This window comes from Oryx dammah, unplaced genomic scaffold, assembly GCF_014754425.2.
Source record: "Oryx dammah isolate SB20612 unplaced genomic scaffold, SCBI_Odam_1.1 HiC_scaffold_26, whole genome shotgun sequence".
Classification (NCBI taxonomy): Eukaryota; Metazoa; Chordata; class Mammalia; order Artiodactyla; family Bovidae; genus Oryx; species Oryx dammah.
The window spans coordinates 54644574-54667544 of NW_024070210.1; the positions used below are offsets into that span (position 1 = coordinate 54644574).

The window sequence follows — 22971 nt, forward strand, 5'->3', positions numbered from 1 at the left end:
ATGTAGGTTTCCACTGTCACAGATAATGTGAATATAGGGCATGAAAAGCAAAATTCCAAATGAGCATTTTTGCCTTGAAAGTGAAAGTCGTTCAGTTGTGTCCAACTCTTTTTGACCCCATGGACTATATAGTCGATGGCATTCACCAGGCCAGAATACTGGAGTATTCTCTCCATTCTCCAGAGGATTTTCCCAGCCCAGGGGTTGAACTCAGGTCTCCCACAGTGCAGGTGGATTCTTTACCAGCTGAGCCACAAGGGAAGCCCAAGCATACTGGAGTCAGTAGCCTATCCCTTCTCCAGGGGATCTTCCCTACCCAGGAATCTAACTGGGGTCTCCTGCATTGCAGGTGGATTCTTTACCAACTGAGCTATTAGGGAAGCCCAGTTTTTTTTCCTTATGCATCCTTAATAATGCTTATGAGACAGGACACTGAGTCAAAAACTAGCAGGCTTCACCCACAGGCATTTAATCCATAAGAGCCTACTCAGTGTTCCTCTTCACACACTGTGTGATGTATCATCAGCCTCTTTGGAGGATGCTAGAGGGACAAGGGACTCAGGGTTCACAAACCTTAAACTCTACTCAGAGAGGCAACGTGGACATCAAAAACATTTGGAGAACATTAGGATGATAACAACTAACACTTACATACTAAGAGACAGATCCTTCTCTAAATGCCTTACATATATTACCATGTTAATGCAGGCAACAACATAAAGAGTGAGGTACTATATTTTTATCCCCATTTTACAAATGAGGAAACTAAAGCTGAGGTCACTAGAAGAGGTCAAGCTAGAATTTGAACCCAGACTCTTAACTACACTCTGGGTTGCCTCTTATGTTAACCACTTGGAGAAGTGGCTACAAGGGTAAATAAAGCTGAGATAATAGGGAATTTAATGTCACCTCTGTAATGCAGGAGGGCTTTAAGGAGGAGGCATGAATTCCTGTGTCTGCATCTCTCATATTGGAATCTTGAAAACCTCACTGAGGCTGTGGGGTGCAACTTCCTAACTTCGAATGTCAGCTCTGTCTCTAGAAAATGTAGTCTTGGACACATTTCTTAACTTCTCTGTGTCTGTTTTCTCAACTTTAAACTAAAGGCAGTATTTCTGCTGGCCTATAATAATTCTGGAGTGGTTTTAAGAATAAAATAAGACACTGGGACTACAAGGTTTAGCACAGCTTAAACAAACAAGCTCAGGAAGTGTTCACTGTTACTCCTATTACTAATATTGTTTACAGTTGGGAACAAGGTTGAGATAATGATTGCTATATGCTGGCAATAAGGGTGCACAGGGTATTGTCAAGCAGGATGGGAACTTGGATCATCAAAAGATACTTAACCACAGCAACCCATCTATGGTTCTCTCTGTCTCTCACTCCATCTCCAGTTCTCCTACAGTGATCATGTTTCCTCCATGGAGTGGAGAAAATCATGGGTGGAGGCCACGGCTGCCAACATCTTCAGCATATATTAAATTAGCCTAATAACCTCAGAGGAAAGAAGAGCAACACCATGCCCAGGGAAGCCTCTGACTGGCATAGCCTAGTCACAGGATGTTCCCTGGGCCAGTCACCATGGCCAAGGAAGAATACCACTGTTGGCAGTGGGACCAAAACCTCATGGAGTGATGGAGGGCCAGCTCCTCCAAGAAAGGGGGTGCTGTCCCAGGAGAGAGAGCACAGGGATGCCAGGGAAAAACAACAGATGTTCATCCTCCAATACCCACCCCTAGTACATAAAAATAGGCTTACTTTGTTACACATGGGAACATAACTTTATTAATAACCAAATACCATTATTTCTTCTGAAGGAAAAATTACTATGTTTATCAACTTGGAAATTTGAAACCACCAGCAACAAAAAGTAAAGAAGGTATTCTGTCAATACCAAACAAACTTTAAAATGTGAATCATATCACTGATAATTTTATAACTTCATTTTTATTCTGCTTTTTTGTTGTTTAGTTGCTAATAAGGGTGCAACTATTATGGCCAACTCTTTGCAACCCCATGGACTGTAGCCTGCCAGACTCCTCTGGCCATGGGATTTCCCAGGCAAGAATACTGGCGTGGATTGCCATTTTCTTCTCCAGGGGATCTTCCCAGCCTAGGGATCTAACCTGCATCTCCTGCATTGATGGGCAGATTCTCTACCACTGAGCCACCTGGGAAGCCCTTTTAATTCTAAGTTGTGGTAACTTGTTAATTTTTTTTTTCCTCCAGAGTTCCTTAAAGAGTTTTTATTTGGGAAGAGAGAAGCTATTCTGCTAGTAATGCAAGTTGTCAAAAGCAAGACTTGTGAAGAATATGCTTCAAAAAACCTTGCCCTCATTTCATGGTATGTAAAGCTATGGTAGCACATTTATGTAAAATTTCAATTTCTCTTTTTGATGATCTTGGGCAAACGATAATGATGTGCAAGTTATTTGAAATGCATCTCCGGTATCTTTTGTCAAATTTGTATTGCCTGATTCAATACATTTTTCTTGAAGTTATGTTATTTTTTCCACCAATTTAAATGACATCATTTAGAGTCTGGAATGTGAACAAGTCAGTACTGTTCTAGTCCTTGAACTCTTATAACTTGCTGAGTGGTTCTTTGACTTTATTAGTGCACTTTAATCATGAGAACAGAATTGAAGTGCTCCTAAAGGAAAATATGATTTTTGTATTTATGTCAAAAACTAATTAAAGGCATATAATTTTTTTTAGCTTGCAGTTCTTCCCTGGGAAGGTCACATCCAATGTGCATTGTCAGCTGACCAGAAATCACTAGAAAAAAATGCTCAGCAGACTCTAAAAAGTGACCCTTCCAACTGGTCTCAAGATAAAACTGAATCTCTTACAAGGCAAGAGTTTACAGTTTCCAGCAAGATGCAGATTCCAAAGCAATTATGTTTATGTAGGAGAAAGTCATGTATGCCCCAATTTTTAAAATGTCTAAGGTATTGATTCTTTCTCCCAGTCCTTATATCTCACACAATTACTAAGATATTGGTAGGAGACCAGTTGAACTCCTATTGGAAAACCATCTGCAATAAACTTCAGCGAGTTATCTACCTCAAGTTACTAATCCAGAAGCAGCAGCCAGGGAAATACGCAGCACACTTTCTTTTCACAAACTTAAATTATGAGTTCCTCAAGAGCCCCTGTCTTAATAATCCCTTTTATGTTTCCCTCTCAGAGCTGAGCATAGAGCCTTACACATAGTAGGAGATTAATAGGCGTTTGCTGAGTTAATTCAGTGTCAGAACGATTACAATCAGCAGTGACCAGGAGGAGCCATGGCCTGATTCATACAGACTGAAAAATCCAGGGCTGCCCAAAGGTTTGAGCCGACTGAGTACTGAGGGTGGGGGAGGGGAACATTCACGCTGTAGACCCTACAGATCTGTGGATTTATTGCAACAAAATCAGCATATTATGGCATTTTCCTACTGAAGCATCTTGAGGGTGACTTTTAGTACTTTATAGGATGGCATTACCATCACCATCACATAGGCTAGCAAGGGCCTGGACAGAGGAATTGATGAATCAGCATTCAACCCTCCAGAGATCTTGAATCTTTCAATCACTGGAAGTGGGAGGAGCAGCAAGAGGAATCCTGCTGAATGAGCTGTTGTTATGTTCATGGTAAAAGTTTAGGAGTCAAGATGTATCCTCTGATGGGGTATGTGATAGAAACCTCTCCTTCTCCCTCTTCCTGGCTCACATCCCACTTGGTGGACTATGTGCTGCTCACCCTATATGCAGTACCACACACAGCAGCTGAGCCATGTCCCAGGAAAGCCACATCAGCCGTGCACTGGACAACAGGCATCAGCTCAGCCCCTGTGGTCACCCCGGCATTGGAGTGGGGAGGGGAGACAAGCTCTTGATAGAACAGCTGGGGAAGAGTCAGATAAGCTCATTTCATGACTTAAGCAGTGGTTCTTAATGGGATGATATCATATCTCAGGAGGTATTTTGGTAATTTGAAGAAGGGATTTTGGTCAGCACAGTGACACACTGTCCACCTGTGGTGGATATACTGGGACTCCTAAGTGGCCTGCAATTTGATAGTTTCACATAAGGAAGAATTTTTCCAAGTCTGGCATGACTATTAAATGTTCCAGCAGGTATCCACATAGTGGAAAAATCTCTTTATCATTATATGAACCTGGGGTTTCCTAGGTGGCTCAGTGGGTAAAGAATCCACCTACAATGCCGGAGACACAGGAGACATGGGTTCAGTTCCTCAGTTGGGAAGATCCCAGGGTCTCCCAACCTGGGAGAAGGAAATGGCAACTCACTCTAGTATTCTTACCTGGAGAGTCCCATGGCCAGAGGAGCCTAGTGGGCTACAGTCCATAGGGTCACGAAGAGTCAGACACGACTGAAATGACTTAGCACACACACATAGTTGTGGTATCATATTACTTTTATAAAGTTATGGACTTACCTGGAGTGGTCCAGTGGCTAAGACTCTGCTTTCAACACAGGGAGTGAGGGCTCGATTCCTGGTCTGGGAATCAAGATCCCACATGCCACATGGTGCAGCCAAAAAAAATAAAAATAAAGTTATAAGTATAGGTAGGTTTTTCTTATTTATGAGTTTTATCTCCAGATCCATTTTATTTGCTATAAAATCTAAAGATACCAACTGCCAAGGCCAGGTGAAGAATATACTTTAGCTGGAAACCCCTGAGTATTTTGGATCTTTGTCCTTTTTACAACCAGGCAAGACCTTTATTTGCTGTGCAGTCATTAGACAGGAATTAAGTATATGGCAGTGGAGGTGGTGGGGGAGCACTTCCTTCCTTCCTTCCTTCCCCTGCTTAGCAAGGTCCAGCTAGTTCCATGCTCCAGGAGGTGATGGGAGTCTACCATCAAAGGTTCAGACCTGGAGAGCAGTCATGATGCTGCTTTACAACTAGGTTACCTGAGATCCAGAGCCCTCATTCTCCATCTCACCTGCATGTAGGTAATTTCTCAGACATTTTATTATTTATCCACTTACTTGGCCATACTTATCTTCAGGTAAACATGTAGCTGGCTCAGTGGTAAAGAAGCTTCCTGCCAATGCAGTAGATGCAGGAGACTCAGGTTCAATCCCTGGGTCAACAAGATTCCCAGAGTAGGAAGTGGCAACCCACTCCAGTATTCTTGCCAGGAAAATTCAGTGGACAGAGGAGTTGGTGGACTACAGTCCATGGGATTTCAAAGAGTGGATGTGACTGAGCAACTGAACGTGTATGCACGCAGACATGAAGCAAGGAGTTCCAGCTGAATATAACTGGGATTCAGAGAATGGTGACTCAGTCAGGGTCTAACCTGGAAGACAGAAATGACCCTGAGTACTTAAAATCATGGAGCTTTAAGGCAAGGAATACATTACACAGGAGTTGGGAAAACAAGGAGCCAATAGAAGGAAGTGTTTTAAGAGCAAGAAAGCCCAGGAGAAGCAAATCCACCCTGAGATCTCTTTGCTCCTGTTGGTAAGCATGGAATGAAGATCTGGGAGGAGGAGGAAGAGAGGAGATTAGAGGTAGAGATGGCAGTTTATCAACCCTCCAAATTAAGTATATCTAAGCCAGGGACTGGAGAGGCTACTCGGATTTTCCATGACTTAGTACTACTTTCTCAGTAAACAGAGCTGTGATTCAGTCCTGGGTGATAACATGTGACCAAAATTCCTCCAAGCTGGTCATATAGAGGACACTTTCTCTGACTTCAGAGTTGATGCCCAGTGTCTTCTATTTTTATCTTCCTTAGATCATTTGAGTCAGTTTCAAGGAAGTGTGGGCAGTTGGCTATCCATTCTTTTGCCTCTATCTTGCCCAGTATTATCCCAGATCTTTGTGTGTGCAGGGCAAATTCTCCAACAACCATGTCCAAAGAGTTCAAATTTCTTCTAAACCCAAATTAGCAGATTTTTAGAGCACTTTATCCTTTTATCATTTTTTCATTAAAATGATGTGCATAAGGAAAAGAAGGTGAGTCCTAAAGTGAAATATTTGCCATTGGTGTGATGGTGGACATACCAAATGAACAGCTTTATTTTTTTAATTTTTGAAAATTACCTATTTAGTTGGCTGTACCTGGTCTTAGCTGCAGCATGCTGGATCTCCCATCTTTGTTTCCAGCATGAGAACTCTTAGTTATGGTGTAGTGGATCTAGGACCCTGCTGCTGCTGCTGCTGCTGCTGCTGCTGCTGCTGCTGCTGCTGCTGCTAAGTCACTTCAGTCGTGTCCGACTCTGTGCGACCCCATAGGTGGCAGCCCACCAGCCTCCCCCATCTCTGGGATTCTCCAGGCAAGAACACTGGAGTGGGTTGCCATTTCCTTCTCTAATGCATGAAAGTGAAAAGTGAAAGTGAAGTCACTCAGTCGTGTCTGACCCTCAGCGACCCCATGGACTGTAGCCCACCAGACTCCTCCGTCCATGGGATTTGCCAGGCAGGAGTACTAGAGTGGGGTGCCATTGACCAGGGGTCAAACCTGGGCTCCTGCACTGGGAGTGCAGAGTCTTAGCCACTGGACCAACAGGGAAGTCCCCGATGATCAGCTTTAAATCTTAGATTCCTAAGTGCTAAAATAGGAATATTAAAACTTAGCTTGCAAATAAGTTCTGGAAAGCAACTTCCAGAGTGTCAGGGATGTAGTAGGTATCTAACAAATAGTGGATGTTCTCACCCAAATGAGCTGTGACAGTATTTAACTTTCACTGAAAGATTTGTGGTAATAGATGAGAACAAATAAAGATGGTAAAGTGATCCATGATGATGGTAAAGTCATCTTAAAAACAAGAGTCCTAGGACTTCCCTGGTGGTCCAGTGGTGAAGACTCCAAGCTTCCACCACAAGGGGTCTAAGTTTGATCCTTGGTTGGGAAACAAAGATCCTGCACCCTCAAATCCAGTAGCTCTCAATTTTTCCTTATGACCCACCATAAGTAACACATTTATATAATAATACATTTCATGCATGAAACTAAGACATACATAGAACACTCCTACTCTTACTATGTGTGAAAGATGCTGAGGTTTTCTATTCTATGGCATTCTATTCCACTTACTAAAAAAAAAAATATTCTGGTCATGACTCAGTATGCTTCAAGTGAATGGAAAATTCTAACTCATTAGATTCTTTTATTTTTTTAATGTGTTTAGAAGGAAGTCTGCCTAATTCATTGACGTCAGAGGAAGTGAAGCAGCTATGGACAACTCAAAAGGCAGTTATTGCTCGCCAGGAGCTTAACATGAATGTAAATCCCAACCTTAGCTACACACTCACTCGGTTTTACCACCAGAATACAAGTTCTAAATCATGCTTTACAGCTGCTTGTCATGTAACATTTGGGCAACCTCGAAGGAGTCCCATTGACAGGGACTTGTCTCTGGCTGAGTCATTAAAAAATGGCATATGTCCCAACATCTCTATTTGCATCCAGCAGGAAAGGGTTACTGATTTTTCTATTTTAAGCAGTGAAGGATGTGCCTTTGCATTCAAGGAGATTCTGAGCCCTCTAATTGCCAATAGATTTGGTGTGATAAGTATGCACTTAGTGAAGTCACATTATAAAATGAGTTGCTCAAATATTTAATCAGCTGTGCATAAAGCCCAGCCACATGGTTCCTTTGATATAGCATTCTATCCATCATGGCGAGGAGTTGATATGGGTTACAGTTCTCCTGTCAAACATGAAAAACCTGGATTTGGAAGATGAGTTCTAGCAATGGCTTTCTCTTAGCTGAAGAAAGATTTGCAAGTAAGATGCTTGGGCCAAGCGTGCAAAATTCTTGGATTCTTATCACACATATTCTTAATGGTTTCCTGAGAATCATCATTTTTTCCCCCTCAGCCTCATTCGCTCAGAGGGAAGAGCATATATTCTGCATGAAACATGTGCTAAGATCTTTCATAAAGGTTAAAATAATTTGTCCAAGGATATTTAATCAGCCAGGGAAAGAACTGAGACTCAAAATCTGGCCAGGTATTGTAGGGGAAAATGAAATATAAGAAAGAGCTTTTGAAGGAGCTTGAAGTCTAGCGGAAGAGAGGGATACGTAAATGCATTGACATAGACTAAAAAAAGGGCTCTCATGATCGGAATGAGTCAAGTCGCACGGGAGATCAAGTGGGTGAATGACTAATTCTGTTATGAGTTCTTTCTATCTATCTATCTATACATGGGGATTCCTGGTGTCATTGAAGCTTTGAAAAACAAGATTAATAAAAATAACAAGCCAAGCTCCCACTGAATATGAACTTTATTTTTTATCCTAAGATTTGAAATCCTAATATTTCTAAGCCCTGCATTTTAAGAAGCGTTCTCCCAACTCAAACACTCTATATACTAAATGTTACTCAAAATAAATAGGTCACTGGGTTAAGGTTTATGAAAACCCTTTGGGCTATAAAGAGATTAGCTTGTCCCACCCTTGGCTGGGTCCATTACTTATTCTTAAAAGTCAAGAATCTGTATGTCTTCTTCTACTTAAGAGAATCAAACTCAGTCTTTTGCTCATTCTCCTCAGTTCCCTTTTTGGTGTCTTCTTTCCTTTGGTAGTAACCATGACATCCATCTGTCTAACAAAGGTGTTAGATAAAAATCTAACATGTTAGATTGTAATATTTTCCCAAATATTACAAAGGAGCAAAAAAGGCTACCTTTAGCCCAGCTTTCTTCCTTTCTCCAAACTAGTTCACACAATCCTGCAATTACTTGGACACTTTTAATACTTTAACCTAAAACTTTCTTAGGAGGCAGCAAACATCTCTTTCCCAATAGTTTCAACAAAAGATTCACTGAATATCATAAATTCTGACTGAGGCTCATGCCCATTCCAGAACCAAAGATGGTGGCCAGGTGGACAGGTGCTCCAAACCTGGAAAATTCCATGGACAGAGGGGCCTGGCAGGTTACAGTCCATGGGATCACAAAAGAGTTGGACACGACTTAGTGACTAAACAACAACACAGGGTTGTTGTTTCACTGTGTATTTCACCAATACAAGGGGAAGAAAAGACCAAAAATACTGTTACTAGAAACAGGGAGAATAGATGTTGGGCTCCCCTAAAACCACTACCATGAGTATATAAGACCCTACTCAGAAATTGTAGAAGTCTTGGGAAGGGCACTGTATTGTTTAATAAAGCCTGGAATAGAAATTTGAACTAAGTCTTATAGAGATCTTAAGAGGCAGGAAGACATCATCTAATATGTAGTTTGTGTTGGAGAAAAGAGTAAGATAAGAGGTAGGTCTAGGGACCTTCCTGGTGCTTCCGCTGCTAAGAGTCTGTGCTCCCAAAGCAGGGGGCCTGGGTTTGATCTTCAGTCAGGGAATTGAACTAGATCCCACATGCTGCAACTAAGAGTTTGCATGTTGCAGCAAAGATCCTGCAACTAAGACCCAGAGCAGCCAAATAAATAAATAAAAATTTTAAAAAGAGGTAGGTCTACCACAAAGCTTGTGAAGCTTAAGCTTTCCATATTTGACAGCAATCCTAAAAACGTTCCACGACACTACCATTAATGAATTATAATGCTGAAACAAACTTTGCCAAACCATCAATAGTAAAATATTTAAATAATTCATACTAAAGGGAAGAATACCTATTTTTCCTCTCTATAAAATTGGTATCATTAAATTAATGTAATATAAAGAGGTGATCAAATAGTATATACCCTAAAACTTGGGGAAAGTACTTTCGAGGTGTGTCAAATATTCATTCATAAAAATTTCATGCTGTTTATCAGGATTTTGTTATGTCTGTGGTTATTTGTCAGGTCTCTCTAGCATGTTATTTGTCTTCTTTTCTCTATCAAATTAAATATTCACATAGGTACTTATGTATTTATAATTATTGTTCATTTTCTTAGAGATCACCAAAACTGTATAAGCGGCAGACCTCACAGAACCTGCATTTATCCCTGGATTCATCCTTTCAGAAGGACCCAGAGAGTGGCCCAGAGCTTCAAGCTTACTTTCAGTGTTAATTGCTCAGTTGTGTCTGACTCTTTGTGACCCCATGAACTGTAGTCCATCAGGCTCCTCCTAGAGTGGGTAGCCACTTCCTCCTCCAGAGTATCTTCCCAACCCAGGGATCAAACTCAGGTCTCCTGCATTGCAGGCAGATTCTTTACCGTCTGAGCCACCAGGGAAACTCCTTTCCAGCAATCTCTGACCAGAAATCCCTTCACCACAAACCTAAGGAGGAGAAGGTATCTGTGGATCTGCATTCCCAGCTTAATTCCCAAGGTCATTCCTCCTGGGCAAGCCTTTTTTAATGTATATAAAAAAAATATGTATATATTTTTGGCCCTGTGGCATACAGCATCTTAGTTCCCCAATCAGGGGTCAAACTTAACAACTGGACCACCAAGGAAGTCCCTGGACAAGCTTAATTGCCCTCCCTTTGAACCAACCAGCTTATGGGAAAGAGATATATTGACTGGTTTAAGCCAATCACAGCCCATTCCTGGGTTAGGGGTGCGGTCAATCCCACCCAAACCACACACATAAGAACAGAGACAGGGGGTAATTTTCCAAAGAAACTGGGTGTCCTGGTACCAAGGAGAAGGAGATGCTGGACAGAAAACAGTAGGTATCTCAAAGCTGAGACTTGCATTGGGTGTAAAATTTAAGAGGGCACCAAAAACTCAGCAAGTTAAATAATATTTTAATGCACTTAAAAAAAAAAAAAAACTGAACCAGAAAACTACAGCCTGCAGACTGGCTGCTTAAAAAAAAAAAAATGAAACTCTTCAGGAATTTGTATGTCATCCATGAGGGGCCAGGCTAGTCTTCTCTGAATCGTTCCAACCTTACTATATGTGCTACCCTCACCTGCCTGCATTTTTTGTTTTTATTAATAAGTAACTTTTATAATAGTGTCTGGGCTACTTCCCTAGGGAGTTAGGCTCTGCTTCACCATTGCCTTAGAAACTTTTGAAGTTCTAGAAGAAACTTTCTGGGTCCTAGGGCTTCTTGGAACTCAGGAATTGTGAGGTGTTCTTATCCTATGTGCATGCGTGCTCAGACGCTAAGTCATGTCTGACTGTGACCCCATGGACTGTAGCCCACTAGGATCCTCTGTCCATGGGATTTCCCAGGCCAGAATACTGGAGTGTGTTGCCATTTTCTTCTCCAAAGGATCTTCCCAACCCAGGGATCGAATCTTCATCTCCTGCATTGGCAGATGGGTTCTTTACCACTGAGCCACCAGGAAGCCCTTCTTATCCTATACCTGTTCCTGTGTTAGTTACTCAGTTGTCTGACTCTTTGTGACCCCATGGACCATATCCCACCAGGCTTTCTACTAATGGAATTCTCCAGGCAAGAATACTGGAATGGGTTGGAGAAGATTCCCTTCTCCGTGGGATTTTCTCAAACCCAGGAATCAAACCTGGGTCTCTTGCATTGCAGGTGGACTCCTTACCATCTGAGCCACCAGGCTATAAGTCAGCCCTAAATTGGCCTCCTGATTCAGAGAGGTGTGGGAAAGCAGAAGATGCTCCATTTCCCTAACAATTAGGATCATCCCTTGTTGCTCACTGGTAAAGAATCCACTTGCAATGCAGAAGAGCTGGGTTCAATCCCTAGGCTGGGAAGATCCCCTGGAGAAGGGAAAGGCTACCCTCTCCAGCATTCTGGCCTGGAGAATTCCATGGACACAGTCCATGGGGTCACAAAGAGTCGGACATGACTGAGCAACTTGGGTATCCCTGATAGCTCAGTTGGTAAAGAATCCGCCTGCAATGCAGAAGAGCCTAGTTTGATTCCCAGGTCAGGAAGATCTGCTGGGGAAGGGATAGGCTACCCACTCCAGTATTGCTGGGCTTCCCTTGTGGCTCATCTAGTAAAGAATCTGACTGCAGTGTGGGAGATCTGGGTTGGGAAGATCCCCTGGAGAAAGGAAAGGCTACCCACTCCAGTATTCTGGCCTGGAGAATTCCATGGACTGTGTAGTCCATGGGGTTGCAAAGAGTTGGATGCGACTGAGTGACTTTCACTCATTCCCATATCAATAGTACAAGCCATTCACTTGATTTTGAAGAAAGAAGACTGGTGGGAGGCCTTGGACTCAAGCAGAGCCTCTGCCCTATAGCTCTAGCCCCACACTCCCCCTCCTCAACCCCAAGCTGACGAGGGCAGGCTCAGCCAGCTTGCTGGCGATGCCACATGAGATCTGCTGGGGACAGATGGAGGAAGAGGCAGGCAGACCCTATCCAGCTTGCTACCAGCCCAAGGCAGGCCTTGCTATTTGATGTGGGTGCACTGTGGGCTTCAGTTACTGAGCTAGGCTTTATCTTCTCTGACAGCTCATAAAAAATCAACCCCGTCGTATGCTGTCAGAAGCTTGTACCTAGAAACAGCCCCAGGTATTGGTGAGAGGGGAAAATGCTTCCTTCCTTCTGACTGCATGTGAGACGAGAGAGCCAGAATTTCAACAGGACCACAGGTAACCAGTAGAAGTGACTAGTAACTCATAGGTGATCCAAACATGTCATTTTAAATAACAGTATCTATTTACTTCTAAAAAATACATTCATGGAAATGTCAATAAGAGCCATTTGTCAGCTCTGTGACCTTGGTGAGTCACCAGGACACTTAGCCATGTGGGTGCTCGGTCTCTCCAAATGGCGGTAAGGGGCAGAAATTGAGTGATCATCTCTGAGGTCCTTTCCAGCTCTGGCAGCTATTGTCTTACGAGATGGGGGTCACTTACCTCCCTTCCCTTCCCAGGCAGACGTAGGCAGCCCCAAGACAGCTGTGTTGCCCGGAGGACCATAGCAGAAAACATGATTAGAGCATTAAAAACCTGTCTATACTGGCAAGGGAGACTGATGTGCAAAATACTTTTTTTTTCCCCAACAAAACCCTGTCACTTACTATTAGAGCTTGTTTAAATAATGTCAAGACTTCCCTGGTGATCCAGTGGCTAAGACTCAGCACTCCCAATGGCAGGGGCTCGGGTTCAATCCCTGGTCAGGGAACTAGATGCCACATGCTGGAACAGAGGGATCACATGCAGTAACTAAAGACCCTGAGTGCCGCATAGAAGATTGAAGAAACTGCAATTAAGACTCAGTGCAGCCAAACAAATCAACAGAAATAAATGTTTTTAAATTTTAGGGGCTTCCCTGGTGGCTCAGTGGTAAAGAATCCAACTGCCAAGGCAGGAGACATGGGTTCGAACCCTGATCCAGGAAGATCCCATATGCTGCAGAGCAACTAAACCTGTGTGCCACAAGGACTGAGCCTGTGCTTTAAAACCCAGAAGCCACAACTACTGAGCCCGCATGCTGCAACTACTGAAGCCTGCACGCTCTAGAGCCCATACTCTGCAACAAGAGAAGCCACCGCAATGAGAAGCCCATGCGCTGTAACTAGAGAGTAGCCCCTGCTCGCTGCAACTACACAAAAACCTGCTCGGCAAGAAGACCCAGCACAGCCAAATATAAGTAAATAAATGGTTATTTTTTTTAAGTTTAAGAATAATCTCAGGAATACGTTACATATCACATTTGTGATAGCTCGGTTCCTTTGAGAAGCGGATGCCAAGAGGGGCTTAGACATGTAGGAGATTTATTGAGGGAAACACCTGTGAGGGAAAAGGCACAGTGGGAGCCAGGGGAGATGGGAGAGAGACTCCAGACCCCAAAGCAGGGCTGTCACTTGTGAAGGGAAAGGCCACACTGGGAGAGGGGGGAGGAAAGGTCTCAGACTGTAGGTGCTCTAGGAACATTTCGGATAGACTGAAATCAGGTTCCTAGGGCTGCCACAACAAAGAACCATGGACTGGGAGACCTAAAGAATGGAAATTCCCCTATAGTTCTAGAGGCTACGTTTCTGAGATCAAGGTGTTGGCAGGATTGGCTTTGTTCCAAGGGCTTTCTTCTTGACCTGTAGACGCCTGTCCTCTCCTTGTGTCTGTACTTCATTTTCTCTCTGTATAGGTCTACATCATAACAGCCTCTTCTTCTTCTTTTCTTTTTTAGATTTGTTTGTTTGTTTGTACTGGGTCTTAGGTGCAGCATGCAGGATCTTTTATCTGTGGCATGTGGGATCTAGTTCCCTGACCAGGGATCGAACCTAGGCCCTCTGTATTGGGAAAATAGAGTCTTAGCCACTGAACCACCAGGGAAATCCCCCTCATCTCCCCGTCTGATAAGGACACCAGTCATATTGGATTAAGGTCCACCATCATGACCTCTTTTTAACTTGTTTTTGTTTAGTCACAAAGTCGTGTCCAACTCTTTTGACCCCAGGGACTGTAGCCCACCAGGCTCCTCTGTCCATGAGATTTCCCAGGCAAGAATACTGGAGTGGGTTGCCACTTCCTGCTCCAGGGGATCTTCCAAACCCAGAGATCAAACCCACATCTTCTGCATTGGCAGGCCGATTCTTTACCACTGAGCCACCTGGGGAGCCCCCATTTTAACTTAATTACCTCTTAAAAGTCATATTCTGAGGTACTGGGGTTAGGACTTCAACATATGAACTTTGGGGGAATGCAATTCACTCCATAACAGGCAAGAAGGGTGTCCTCAAGCCAGTTGCCCGTTAGAGGAGCCATGTGTCTCACAGCAATGGGACACCTTGAGTATCCTCACCATGTTCTGTTCTTGGCTGGAAGCCAGCCCACAAGACACATGGCCTTGTGCAAACACTGTGGTGGATTCAAAAGGGCCAAAGCTGGGGCCCTCAGTTAATTATCCCACTGCTGGCAGGAGATCTATGGTGCATTTCCATGCTCACTGTGACATTCAATCTTCATTTACTAAATTGCTCAAGAAAAATAAATTGACCACCTATTAGGTACTAGATGAGTGAGTCTCAGCCCTGATTGTCCACTAACAAAATTACTGATAGAGATTTTGTTTTCCAGTGCATTTTTCTGGGCCCATCTCTGCAGGGGGTCACTGTCCTTGAGAGTTGGTGTGTCAGCTGCTGGGGTGGGGAGGGTGCTGAATGGGACAGCCTCTGCCCACCGGAGCTCCAAGCCAGCAGACGGAATTAACAGCTTCAAAAGCCTTGTGCACAGAATTGCAGCCACATTACAACACCCTGGTTAAATCAGTAACTAGAATCAGCTGGAGGCAAGAAGGACTTGTTATGACTATTGTCAATCAGTAACAAATATAAAGTTCCCTGAGGATAGGTTCAGAGGTTCTCATTCATCCTGTTTTTCCCCTCAGTTCTTCCTTGCTAGGAGCTTCATCTGCACGTCTTCCAGCTGAAACCAGGAGGAATGACTCAACTCAGACTGCCATGAGATTCCCTGCCAAGGGCAAACCCCAGTGCCAACATGCTCATCCCCACAGTGCATCCTCCAATTTCATCTGGCGGCTACCATCTTGGCTGTGTTCACAAACCTCCAGTGTCAGGGGAGCACATTCTCCTCCTAGTCCCACAAAGGGAAAAAGAGCTACAGGCTCGATCCTCTGCCTGGCATGGAATGTGAAGGAAAGGCCAGGCTTTTCAATTCTGTCTTGCCTTTTGCCAGGCAGACCACTGGGAGCAAAGTATTTAGTCTCTCGACATCTCAATTACCTTACCCATTATTTGGAAGTAATAGTAACTACCCTGCTAAGTTGTTGTGAGGATTAAGACATCTAAGGTAAGAATGTCCCCTACGACTATGAGCTCATAGTTGGTATGTTATAAATACTGAGCCTTCCCACCCCAATCATCAGCAAATTATTTTCTCTAGAGTTAGAACAAAAATTCTCTTGCCAAAACCATTGAGGAAATCCAAAACCTCCAGCTTCCATTTTCCTTGAAATTCCCCCTTTTACCTCCTTTATGTACCTGGGAGCTGCCACAGCAGCCAAAACCTACTCTCTGGAAAAGCTCTGGCGTCAGTATTTGCCACCTCATGTGAATTTCTACTTCTCTGAACATTCTATCCAGAAGCATGCCATGATATCTATTCAGCCTCACCAGGGAAAAAAGAGGCTTTACCTCTTGGTAAAGAAAACCACATCAATAGCAAGGACCTTTCTGGTGGCCTCAATCACACGAGATAGGTGTCCTCCTCTTATGGGGTGGCCTTGGTTGGAAGGGCAGTGTAAGGTAGGAATGATCATCCCCCCAGGAGAGTGCAGACATTTCTAGTAGGAACTATCTCTCTTCTTTCAAATCTTACCCTGGATTCTGATATTTATAAAACAGGAACATATCCTATTTCATCAACATAAAAATTTTCAGTGCAACTGTATAAACTTCTCTCATTATAACTCAAAAATGTATGAACAAGAAGATTGTGTTGAAATTAGGACATTAGATGACAGTTACATTTTCTGTCATCTTCAATAACTTGTTGTTTGGGTTGTTCAGGATCTAGGAAACTGGGCTGCATGTTGTTAACGGTCCCAGTCTTTTAACAGCTCTTCTGTCAATCTTGGGAGACACTTTGAGAAAAACATCCCTAAAGGTTATATAGGTCCATCTAGTTAAAGCTATGGTTTTTCCAGTAGTTATATATGGATATGAGAGTTGCACCATAAATGAAGCTGAGCGCCAAAGAATTGATGTTTTTGAACTGTGGTGTTCAATAGACCCTTGAGAAGACTTCTGAGAGTCCCTTGGACTGCAAGGAGATCAAACCAGTCAATCCTAAAGGAAATCAGTCCTGAATATTCATTGGAAGGACTGATGCTGAAGCTGAAGCTTTAATACTTTGGCCGCATGATGTGAAGAACTGACTTATCAGAAAAACCCTAATGCTGGGAAAGAGTAAAGGCAGGAATAGAAGGGGACAACAGAGGATGAGATGGTTGGATGGCATCACTGGCTTGATGGACATGAGTTTGAGTAAACTCCAGGAGTTGGTGATGGACAGGGAAGCCTGGCGTGCTGCAGTTCATGGGGTCGCAAAGAGTCGGACACTACTGAGTGACTGAACTGAACTGAACTGAAAGCTTGAAGATATATATATGTATATGTATATATCCGTGTGTGTGTTTGTGTGTGTGTATATATATATATATATATATATATCCATCAGCACCAAGAATGGACAATCGTTGCTTATCATCTATAACATAGTATTTTCATGTTGTAACATGTTCGTATTTCACTAGTTATCAAGTTATCACCTAGGTGAGAATAACTCTGTAATGATGCATCTGCACTTGGCCCAGCCTTCAATCCAGTGAGGTCCACGCAGCTGTGCTAAGACATATGCCTTGACCTTCACACAAGACCAGCAAGGAGTGGCAAGCTTCCAGATCAATACACATGTACAAGAGATTTCAATATATGCATGGCTGAGATGTTTTGACAAGATTTTTCCCAGGGCTACAAAAAAAGTTCATATGAAAATATATATTCATATGCTCATACCTCCTATGATTAAAATTACACTGGATCTGTTTGATTATTCTTACTGTCTTTTATTCTTGTTTAAAGCCACTTTCATTTTTTAATGAAATTTGACTCAAGAGTTTGCAGAGTACCTGAATCATTGAAAAAGCAAGAGAGTTCCAGAAAAACACGTATTTCTGCTTTATTGACTATGCCAAAGCCTTTGACTGTGTGGATCACAATAAACTGTGGAAAATCCTTCAAAAGATGGGAATACCAGACCACCTGACCTGCCTCTTGAGAAACCTCTATGCAGGTCAGAAAGCAACAGTTAGAACTGGACATAGAACAACAGACTGGTTCCAAACAGAAAAAGGAATACATCAAGGCTGTATATTGTCACCCTGCTTATTTAACTTATATGCAGAGTACATCATGAGAAATGCTGGGCTGGAGGAAGCACAAGCTGGAATCAAGATCGCCAGGAGAAATATCAATAACCTCAGATATGCAGATGATACCACCCTTATGGCAGAAAGTGAAGAGGAACTAAAGACTCTCTTGATGAAAGTGAAAGAGGAGAGTGAAAAAGTTGGCTTAAAGTTCAACATTCAGAAAACTAAGATCATGGCATCTGGTCCCATCACTTCATGGCAAATAGATGGGGAAACAGTGGAAACAGTGGCTGACTTTATTTTGAGGGGCTCCAAAATCACTGCAGATGGCGATTGCAGCCATGAAATTAAAAGATACCTACTCCTTCGAAGGAAAGTTATGACCAACGTAGACAGCATATTAAAAAGCAGAGACATTACTTTGTCAACAAAGGTCCATCTAGTCAAGGCTATGGTTTTTCCAGTAGTCCTGTATGGATGTGAGAGTTGGACTATAAAGAAAGCTGAGTGCTGAAGAATTGATGCTTTTGAACTATGGTGTTGGAGAAGACTCTTGAAAGTCCCTTGGACTACAAGGAGATCCAACCAGTCCATCCTAAAGGAGATCAGTCCTGGGTGTTCATTGGAAGGACTGATGTTGAAGCTGAAACTCCAATACTTTGGCCACCTGATGCAAAGGGCTGACTCATTTGAAAAGACCCTGATGCTGGGAAGGATTGAGGGCAGGAGGAGAAGGGGATGACAGAGGATGAGATGGGTTGAATGGTATCACCGACTCAATGGACATGAGTTTGGGTAAACTCTGGGAGTTGGTGATGGACAGGGATGCCTGGCGTGCTGCAGTTCATGGGGTCACAAAGAATTGGACACAACTGAGCAACTGAACTGAACTGAACTGAACTGAAGCGTTGCTGCAGGACCCTGATCCCTGCCCAAATTTAGCCCAATATAGTTGGAGGAATAAGGCCCAGAGAAATGTGGAGTCCTGCCTGGCTCACACAGCCCATTCATGGCACCACTACAATGAGAACCTTTAACTTCAGGCTCCTTGGTCAGTGCTCTTAACAAGACACCAGAGTTCCAGGACGTTCCTAGTGCCCCACAATAAGGGCAGTGACAGATGTCAGCATGTAGCTAAGCCTGAAATCCTTTCCCAAAAGAGGGAGAAAATTCTCGAAACGACTGGTGGCCTTTATGACTCAGACTGTGCTGTGGACCATGGAAAAATAATGGCTTGTTTGGCTTGGTTTACATTCTGAGAAAGGCCAAGCTATATCACACCAAGGTGTGGTGACGCTAAGTCTGAGCTGTGACCCTCCGTGTGGTGGGGAAGGGATTCAGCATCCATGGGCTGCGGTGGAAGATAGAGGATTGGGGACTGGGTTTGAGTCTGGGCCAACAGAAGGGCAAGCCCAGGAGTCCTGAGGCAACAATCTCTCCATCTGCCAGACAGTTGCAACAGCTATTCTAAGCCCTGGCTCGAGGCTAGCCTTGATTGATTTCAGCAATAAAATTACATGCTCCAAAACTCATCTGTTTTGGACCATCAATGACAAAGAGAGCTATTACAGAATGTCAAATCTGTCCCTGTGTTTGGGACACATCTCTGTATTAATACTTGTTTGGCCTCTACAAATGATTCATGTGGGGCAGCGGAATGACTGAGTCACTGTCAGAATAACTTACTCACATCCCTCTCATCATTATTGTACATTCTTTCCTAGAGCCAAACATTACTCACATGTCTCTTTGACCCACGTTAATATGAATGTCACCGATGGGCTGTTTTCTCTCTGCTGAGCTGAGGTGTGGTAAACAGGAAAATGAGATGAAAAGCATTTCAATGATAGTTATGGAACCCTGTGGTTAAAGGGTCAACCCACATTTTCTAGTCATGGAACAAAGGAATGATGATCAAACTTGGAATTAACAAATTCTACCTCTGTCCACACCTCAGCTATTTCAAAGGGTTTTCTAGTGCTGCTTCAGTGAAGTCAATTTCCCCCTCCTACCCACAGGCATCTTTTTGCTGCCCCAGGCTCAGGAAGCAACTGAGCCCCATCCTCTTTTTTCAGACTCCCCTTCCTTTAGGTAAAAAGAACAGAAATCTCCTCCAACTAGCTCAGCAAAAAACAGGGACTATATGGACTTCCCTGGTGGTCCAGTGGCTAAGACTCTGCATTCCCAATGCAGGGGGCCCAGGTTTGATTCCTGATCAGGGAACTAGATCCTACATTTGTAACTAAAAAATCTGCATGCCATAAATAAGACCCAATATAGCCAAATAAATAAACATTTTTTTTAAAAAGCCCAAACAAACAGAGACTGTGTTGGAAGGAAAGTGGGGTTTCTCTCAGGAAGCTGAGCTAGTAAGGAGACAGGACATACTTGGGAGAGCTAGAGTTCCTTCTCTAAAGAGATACATTTTTAACAATTTAAGGAGACATGTGGGTAGGAGGGTCACTGAGCTCCTGTTGCCAGGTTAGAGGAAGAAGTATGATGTCAAGGAGTCTGACAGTAAGTCCAGCCCCCCCTGACACGGCATCATGGGAAGGAACAGCTGTAATTACAGGACACAAGAAGCCAACGCTTCATCTACTTCTACCTGTGCCAAGTGGCCATTCTTCTGTTCAAATCTGGTTCAGGGCATGGACTGTGCCCCACACACCCTGTTATCCATCCGAACACAAGGACTGCAGGCTAAATTCCAAATACCCAAGACCTAAGAGAATGGCTCGATCTCTGAAATTGTAAGTTTATGGTAGGTATAAAACAGTTAGCAAAACAGCTTACATTTGCATTTAATCAATATTTTCTATCCTATACATCTCTGCTCCCAATTTTTTTTCTCTTCAAAATCCATTCTTTAAAAGAAAAAAAAAATCACTGGAGAAATGTGTGTTAAAAAACAACAATAAAAACCATCTAACAACTGACATGCCAATAGTCAAATCTGCGATTGTAAAGGTGGTCAAGTGGTACATGATACACCTATATCCACCCACCAGCACTTCAAGGCCTGCCCTCAACCAGGACCCAGGCTCACCATCAGACACTCAGGGTCAGGCTGACTAGTGCTCCCCAGGGCTAGAGTGACTATGCTCTGGTCCCCAGAAACCTGCAAAGTGCCTAGAATCTAGTTAGCTTCTCTCTTTGTTTTCTCATTGTTTCTAAATAGCTTGCCACACCCTTCTCATTTTGCAGGGGGCAATCTTATGACTTCATGTACAAGTAGTCTTGCCTTATGAGTGCCCCGAAAATGGAAGACATAAGGCTTGTAGAGAGTGAAAAGGAAGCTCTCCATCATTAATTGCAGCACATACCTGTGTTGTTGTGACGTGTTTTCTCACACTGGGAAGGTTGACTCCCATGCATCTATTTGGATTTCAGGTTTTGTTTCTTCAAAACATGGGTGTATTTTTTCCAAGATCCTCCTAAAAATATTGAGTTGGCCTAAAGGTTTGTTTGGGATTTCCATAAGATCTTATGTAACAAAACTTTTGGCCAACTCAATATAAACAGAATGTTCATGAGTGGAGGAAAGCAGAGTAGTTGCGCTGCTGTCCACCAGGCAAGGAATATGGGGATAGTCTGAGAAGAGAGAGGACATGGAAGGGCAAGAAATTTGGCCTAAATGGTTGCCGCCACGAGGAAGATGGTTGGTGTCTAAGCATGAGTTGCCACATACATATGTGCGTGCTCAGTCACTCGGTCATGCTCGAATCTTTGACTCCACCGACTGTAGCCCACCAGGCTCCTCTGTCCATGGGATTCTCCAGGCAAGAATACCAGAGAGGGTTGTCATTTCCTATTCCAGGGGACCTTTCCTACTCCAGGGATCAAACTCGTGTCTCGTGTATTGGCAAGTAGATTCTTTACCACTGTGCCACTTGGGAAGCCCATGTGAATAGGAAACACAGACCAATCTCATTTGAACTAACACCCCTGGAGCTCCAGGCAGCTTCCTTGAGGGGTAGGGGGCTTGTTAGGTACAACCACCATTTTTCTGGAGATGATATTTCATCTCTTGCACAAGGAGATATTCTATTAAATTAATGGCCCTGGAAGGACAACTAGTGGCCTTGATCCGCCAGCCATGGAGCTGTCAACCCTGGACCCGCCCACTGTCCTTGTCAGGTTTTCCTATGGGAGTGTTTGCCCCAACCCTGCATAGAAATAGGGCACTGGCTTTGGCCAGTCTATCAGAGTTGAGAAAATACATGAAAAAGAAAAAAGGAGAACATAAGAGCCAGGGAAGGGAGAAGAGCCCAGATGAACTTCCTTTCAAGATTCCCTCTGTGGACTCCCCTGGTGGTCCAGTGGTTAAGACTCCACGCTTCCTTTGCAGGGGGCACGGGTTTGATCCCTGGTTGGGGAACTAAGATCCCACATGCTGTAGGACAAGGTCAGAAAACGAAATAAGACCAAGACTCCCTCCAGGCCAGGCACATGCTTTCCATCGGGCCTGAGAATTCACTATTCTTTCTGACAACACGAGGGCTGGTCTACTGTGCCCTTCAGACGAGAGGAAAGAGAGGCTCAAGGGGTTAAATGACCTGCCCCTGGACACACAGTTGACTGGTGGCAGTGCCAAGATCCAACCCTGAGGCTCTCTGCCTTTAAAGCTCATGAGCACTCATCACTGTCCCCACTGCTGGGGATTATCTCATTTTCCTTATCTGGCTGTCAAGGAGTAATTAGCTCGCAATTCCCTCCTGTCTCATTCTTTCCATTACCATCACCCTCACACGTTAACACAGATCAGGCTCTGTCAGCTCATGGTCAGCCGTCCCCCCTGCCGACGGCTGCCCCATATTGGTCCCTGAGGCCAACAGACCACCCGTGCATCCCAGTTACTCTGCCCATATGGTGGCCCCGGCTGTCCCATGACCTCCTGCTCCCACTCACTTTTGCTCTGGTCCCAACTCCACTGGTGTCCTAATGGTCAAAGAAGACAGCTACAGGGACAAGAAATACACAGTGACCAAAACTGTCAGAACCGCCTGCCCTGAAATTCATGGGCAATAAGGGGCAATCCCACAGTGGGCTGGAGGACAGAACATGCAGGAGGAGAGGGCCTGGAACCCGAGAAGTCTGCCCTTCCAGCCCCCTCTGCTGCCTTCCTCCCTGTGGCTGGTGCCTACTTAGCCCGCGTGGGAGAGGACCCCCTGGCCACACCTGGCCCTGGCGCCCCCTAGAGGCCACTGAGCGCAACAACCCTTATTCAGTCCAGGAAATCACTGTAGGGGGTTCTTCAGCCTAGTTGCTCTG

The 22971-nt window shown here is 43.9% G+C and overlaps 1 non-coding gene and 1 pseudogene across 1 annotated transcript; one reads left to right on the forward strand and one right to left on the reverse strand.

Annotated features, from left to right (window-relative positions):
• Positions 1 to 10742: 10742 nt before the first annotated feature.
• Positions 10743 to 10840, reverse strand: LOC120853840 (annotated as a pseudogene).
• Positions 10841 to 19850: 9010 nt separating this feature from the next.
• On the forward strand, positions 19851 to 19923 carry TRNAG-CCC. The gene has a single exon. It is a non-coding gene; the product is annotated as a tRNA-Gly (tRNA).
• The last annotated feature ends 3048 nt before the right edge of the window (positions 19924 to 22971 follow it).